The 6614-nt window shown below is 43.3% G+C and overlaps 1 protein-coding gene across 1 annotated transcript in view; it reads left to right on the forward strand.

Moving 5' to 3' along the window:
• The first annotated feature begins 1375 nt into the window (after positions 1 to 1375).
• The window catches only part of GNG2 (guanine nucleotide binding protein (G protein), gamma 2), a 110523-nt gene continuing 105284 nt past the window's right edge, over positions 1376 to 6614 (forward strand). Inside the window, exon 1 of the mRNA XM_006773787.2 lies at positions 1376 to 1562. The gene's annotated coding sequence lies outside the window, so the exon portion shown is untranslated. The remainder of the gene's footprint in view (positions 1563 to 6614) is intronic.

The raw sequence follows: 6614 nt of genomic DNA on the forward strand, positions 1-6614 counted from the left end.
TGCAAAACACATGTGGTTTTTGGAAGAGAATGACTTGCAAGCTGAACAAATTGCCACCAAGAGCAGCAGGGTGTAGTCGTGAATATACTGATGGTGGTCCTGGTTTGGCTGCTGACTGTAGACGTCACTTGCCTTTTCTGAGCTTCATCTTCCTCTAAAAGTAATAAGAGCTAATATGTGCCGAATGCGAATACTTCCTCTGTTTCAGGAATTACTACATTGTTTTTGTGTACCATCTCCTTTCATCCTCAGATATCTGCTGTGGGGTGTGACAAAATGTGATGTCCCTTTTGCAGGTGAGGAAATCGAGGCAAGTAGAACTGAAATAATTTGCCCAAGTTCATGCAGTCAGTAATGACAGCTTGGATTCAAATCCTGGTGGATGAACAGACTTCCTGCAGCCTCTACTCTTGTCCATAACACTGCACCACCTTCTAAAGTGACAGGAAGGACTCTGCTGGTCCTTTCAGTTCTACCAGCGTGTGTGTGTGTGTGTGTGTGTGTGTGGTGTGTGTGTGTGTGAGTGTGTGTGAGTGTGTGTGTGTGTGTGTGAGTGTGTGTGAGTGTGTGTGTGTGTGTGTGTGTGTGCGCGCGCGCGCTCGGGGAGAGGGCGATGGGGGTGTGCAGGAGAGAGCTCTCTTTCTGGGCTGGGACTATATAGCACCTATGACCCCCTCCTTCCTTCCCACCATCAAGTATCTTAGGAACATGTGTTCATGGTTAGGCTACAGGTAGCATTGCAGGACTTGGTTTAGCTCCAATGCCCCACAAGAATACTTATCAGGGCCATTCTTTTCTGAGTATATGGGTTAAGCAAGACTTCGGTGGTAGTGTGGCCTTGGGGAAATTGGGCGTTGGATGTTGGCAACAGAGAAAAATGCTGCAGCAATGTGCTGCAAGCATCCTGCCAGCTCATGTGAAGGGGACTTACAGTGAATCAGAAGGAGCCATTGAGGCCGGGGCTGGATCTCAGGGCCAGAACCGGGCCAGGGGCTGTTGGCCCTCCTTAAAGAACAGCTGCAGCCGCAGCAACAACAGCAAGGAAAACCAGCCAAGTTCAGGCTAAGAAAGCAGACTGTGTGCCGGCCTGGGGGTCCTCAGATGAGGCCATTGCTGAAGGCGGTTGTGGAGATGAGGGTGAGGAAACAAAGGGCATAAAAAGGAACAGAGCACCAAAGGGGCTGGGAACAAAGAGGTAAAGGGGGATTCTTCTAATCACAGAGTGTCAGGAGCCCAGGAAAAGGCGAGACCCCTAGAGAGCCCTGAAATGGAGTGAGAGGGGAAGAAGAAAGCAGCTCACAGCTACCAAGAGGAGGAGGAAGTGGGAGATGTGCTGCTTCCTGTAGAAAAAGCGATGACTGAAGACAAAGCTGGGTGGGGACTAGTCCCTGGGCTGCAGGCGCCGCTGCTACATATACACACGCAGCCGCCACTCCGTGGGCAGCTCCTACTACTGCCGCTGGGCTGGGCTGGGCTGGGCTGGGCGGGCTGCGCGGAGCTCGCTGCTCACATCGGCGGAGAGAGGAGAGAAGCCACTCTTCTCTGACCACCTCGCAGCCAAGGTAAAAGAAAAGCTTCTCGTGTGGCTCCTTTTGGAACGAGTACCAGGACCGGCGCCTGTAGTTTTAAGGGCAGATTTCTTAGGGCAGGCGGGACATTGTTTCAGGACTGGAGGAAATGATTAGGATGGGTTCTGTTAGAAGGGCTTTTTTTTGAATGACCACACTTGCCATTTCTTTATACAAAGATGATTAGTGCTTCGCTTCGGTGACTGGTCAAGAAAACACAGTAAATGAAAGAAGCTGTTTGCATAGTTCTCTCGGAAGCGAAGCAGGGCTGGTTGGAAATCAGTTGGAGCTGTGGGGCTGTGCGCTGATCTTCTGAGCGTCGCAGTCCTGCCTTCGGGGTGTAAGTGGTGTAAAATGTTAATTGCATTATCTTTCCTACACATTGCGCTGGCGTATCTTTTGTTTTGCAGCATAATGACTGTGATTTGGCTTTTGGGCGGAGCGGGGGAGGGGGTTTAAATCCTTTGGTACTCAGAATTTGCCAACAAAGGCGGTGGAATTGCGTATGTGAGGGGACAGTATTTACCATTAAGAAAAAGAAAAAGAAAAAAGCGTGTCTTCCTTCTGCTCGGTAACGCTGCTTTCAGGATAACCTCAGAAACAGCTACCATTTGCCAGTAGGTCTCATCCTAAAGTTGCATCCTTCCTCGGGGGAGTGTGGCAGGTTTAACTTGCCCCAAATGTATACGTGGATTTTATGTTTCTATGGATTTTTTTTAATCTCTAGGTGGAGATACATATTAATTTCAGTGAGAGATTAAATGTCTCCGTGTTTCTGAGTTGTTTCCTTACCTGCAGACGGACTGAGGTAGTAAGAGCGGAACGCAGTTTTTATTCTTTGGTTTTCTTGAGTAACGGATGCTCTTAATGAGAGTCTGTGGCCATGGCTTGTTCACATATTTATGAATGATATGTAAACGTGCAGTAACTAGGCCTACCGGATAAGAAATGAGATTGTGGATTCTGTTTGCATCATATGTTGGAGAAAGTGTAGCTGGTTTTAAAAATTATGCTTTGTCTCCAAAAGCAAGTGCGGTTAAGCAATAAATGGTCATTGATAAAAGGTTTTTCTTGAATTATTAGAATGAAAGAAGACACATATTCAAAGGAAAGAAAGAACTGCTTATAGTAGAGTAAAAATAATAGAAAGGTCACATTTACACACTAAGAAATTCTTAAAATATAGGTTTTTAAACACTAAATAAGTCATTGAGAGTGTATGTGCCTTCCCATTTATCACCATCCTCAATTATGAGGAGCTATAGGATTTTTAAAAATGCCATTTTAGGAAATGGATGGGCTTCCCAAGATTTGTGGTGTAACAGCACATTTTTGAGAGAGAAGGAAAAATATCTACTTTTCTGAGGTTCCTCATTACATGAAACCTGTGCGATATCTAAGAGGCAAAATATTGCTGCTGTTAAAACCACGTAGCTCCCTGATTCACTGCATTGAATCAAAACAAGTCACGCCACGCATTCTGCAGTTCCCCTTCCCATTTGCCTCCTATGGCCAACAGAGAGACAGCTGCCGGAGAGGGGATCTAGGCTGGACCTGGGGTCCAGAAGGCCCCTACCTGGAGTGCTCTGATCAAGCCGCCTGCCAATAAATGAAGTCGTGGATGAAAGAATATGTGTCTCACCCTCGGGCACTTACTCATCTATAGGCTGTACTCACTAGATAATGCCAACACTGCTTTGTTTGGGGGTGTGTAGACAATCTGCGTTCCTCTTCTTTGGGTGTTTCACACAAGAGTAAGAAAATAAAACCTTGTTCCATAGGCACTGGCAAGTCTAGGGAGCCCCCTGCTCTCTTTCAGAAAACGAAGAGGTGCCTGTTTTCTGCACAGCACACATTTCCTTCATTGTTAAATTCTAGCTTGAAGCACAACAATAGTGAGTAACAGCAGATCAGTAATTATAATGGTAGAAGGTTTAGGGGCAAAAGATGAAAACGCTCCTACTCTGTTCAAATGAGACTGTTTCCACTTATTCTGGCCATATGGACTCTTGAAAGACATAATGCAAAAGCCCAGGATACTCCGTGGCTTTTGAGGGAGTCGACCAACATTGAAATTTTAATTGAATGTGTGGTGTGGTTTTTTTCTGCCATATGGCCAATGGCTGGGAGGAAACATGACTCTTACTTCATAGCCAGCCCTGGGCCTCATATGGTAGGCACACAGTGACTGTATTTGGTTGACTGACTTTTTTAGCCTACTTCTGAAGGCAGGCCCAACTTTTCAGTATAAAAGCTCTATGGTCAGAGCAGAAAGCCTGTTCAAAAAGACAGTTGTGGGCAGAAGAATATAATGTCATGAACTGAAAGGAATGCAGGCTTCCAGAGTTGGCAGATCTGCCTTTGAATCCTACCACTGGTTTTTACTACTTGACCTGGTGTGCTAACTTATGAACCTTAGTTTCTTCATCGTAATGAGGGGTTAATCATACCCAATCAAGGTGGTGGGGTTTTCTGTTTGGTTTCATTGATTTTTATTTTGTTTTTGCTTTTTTTATGGATATGTGAGTGCCTGGGACATGGTAGGTATTCAGATGGCATTTTTTTTTCTCCCTAAGTGGCATAAGGGAAAGTTAGCATATGCTTGATCTTTGTCACTACCACAAAGGTTCTAGGAGACTTTTTTTTTATTGTATAAAATATATGTATATATATATATATATATTATGAAATTTCCCATTTTAACTATTTTTAAAATATATTTTTATTGATTTCAGAGAGGAGGGGAAAGGGGAGAGAGAGAGAGAGAGAGTTCTGATGCTCTATCTGCTGAGCCAAACCAACTACGGCCCTTTTAACTATTTTTAAGTGTATCGTTCTATGACATTAAGTATATTGATATTGTTCAACTACCACCACCAATTTCTAGATCCACTACATCTTCTCAAATTGAAACTCTGTTACTATTAAACAGTAACTCCCCAATCCCTCCCTGTCCCAGCACCCCAGCCCCTGGCAGCCACCATTCTGTTTCCTGTCTCTATGATTTTGACTATTCTAGAAACCTCATATAAGTGGAGTCATACAGTATTTGTCTTTTTGTGACTGGCTTAATTCACTTAGCACTTGTCTTCAAGGTTTATCTATGTTGTAGCATGTATCACAATTTCCTTCCTCTTTAGGCTAGATATATTCCATTGTATGTATATACCATATTTTATTTATGGATTTAAGGGACTGGGTTGCTTTCATGTTTTAGCTATTGTGAATAATGCTGCTATGAACATGGGTGTGCAAATATGTGTCGGAGTCCCTGCTTTCATCTCGTTTTGGGTACTCAGAAGTGGAATTGTTGGATCATATGTTAACTCTATGTTTCTTTCTTTTTTTTTTTTTTTGAGGAACTACCATACTGTTTTCCACAGCAGTTGCCTGCATGATTTAACATTCCCACTAGCTTTAGCATTCCCACTAGCAGTGTAAAAGGGTTCCCTTTTCTCTACATCCTCAGCAACACTTGTTATTTTCTGAAGGTTTTGTTTATTTGTTTGTTGGTTTGTTTTTGATAATAGCTATCCTAATAGGTGTGAATTGATCTTAGTGGTTTCAATTTGCATTTCCTCAGGATTAGTAATTTTGAGTCTCTATTCATGCGCTCATTGGCCATTTATATATTAGTCTTTGAAGAAATGTTTATTCAAGTCCTTTGCCCATTTTTCCCTTGGATTGTTTTGGAAGAGACATTTTTAAATGGTGGGATCTCTTAACATAGTGTGTCACAAAGATATGACTATAACACTTGTATTTAATCTTCTGCATACTTCAGTATTATTCCTGTCCAAGTAAAATACTTCTCTCAAAAATAACTCTATAGAGAAGGGCTGTAGTAGTTAAACAGCAACAATAGGTTTCTGAGACAACAGGTTTCTACTAATAAAATGTGATTCTCATCTAAATTTCTTGTTCAAAAATAAAGACTCTTTCTGTGTTTAATTTCCCACTACACATTTTACTCCTGATGCCCAACCTAGTGAAGTAGGGTATACATGGGGCCAAGGAGAGCTGGGCAAGAGGATTAGGGAAGACTCAATTAACAGGGACACTATCTGAGTTTTATGCTGCGGTTGCAGTCACTGACCTTGAATGGTTTGAAGAGTTCTTCGATGATTGTATGTTAACTTTTTGTAATGCACTTTGTGTGTGTGTTTGGGGGTGGGGGATAGAGAGCTGGCAGATAATGACCCCTGAGTTTGTTTACTTCCTAAATCTATTCATTTCACAAGTTCTGGTTCTACGGATATCCAAGGAAGAGAGGAATTGCAGAGCTATATTAAGGCTTAGTCCCTGGCCTAAGACATCGGGAACAGTAGAGCTGAAAATGACTTGGGAAGCAACCTAGCCTGTATCAACCCCCCATGACTGATAATGAAATGGGCTCAGAATTCAGTTATCTGTCCAAAGTTGCACAGTTGATTAACACCTCACCTCCCAATTCTATCTCTAGTTCACTTTCTTCCATAATAGGGCCAATAAATAGAGAAAGTGTTTATACTTTGTCATTTTTAAAATTGTTTATAAGACCAAATTATTTTGTTTAAAAAGAAGAGCACAATGTCTACATTTAATACCCTATGTAAATATAAAAAAATTTTTTGTTCAAAATTGTTCAAATGTGAAGATGCCACTGTGGAAATGAAATTCAGATTTTTAGGTAAGAGATATATACATACACATATATCCATATACATAAAAAGCCAGGGGCCCTCACGACCAGAACAACTGGACGGACGACCGAACAGGCTGCATGTGGTGACCAGGCTGGGAGGGGAGTTAGTGAGGGACGACCAAACGACTGAGCAGCAGGCTGCATGGGGCGGCCAGACCGGCAGCGGGGGGCAGTTAGGGGCAACCAGGCAGGCAGGCAGGTGTGCGGTTAGGAGCCAGCAATCCAGGATTGTGAGAGAGATGTCCGACTGCCACTTTAGGCCCAATCTCAAGGATCGGACCTAAAGTAGCGGTCGGACATCCCCCAAGGAGTCCCGGATTGGAGAGGGTGCAGGCTGGGCTGAGGGGACCCTTCCCTCCCAT

Source organism: Myotis davidii, unplaced genomic scaffold, assembly GCF_000327345.1.
Source record: "Myotis davidii unplaced genomic scaffold, ASM32734v1 scaffold847, whole genome shotgun sequence".
Classification (NCBI taxonomy): domain Eukaryota; kingdom Metazoa; phylum Chordata; class Mammalia; order Chiroptera; family Vespertilionidae; genus Myotis; species Myotis davidii.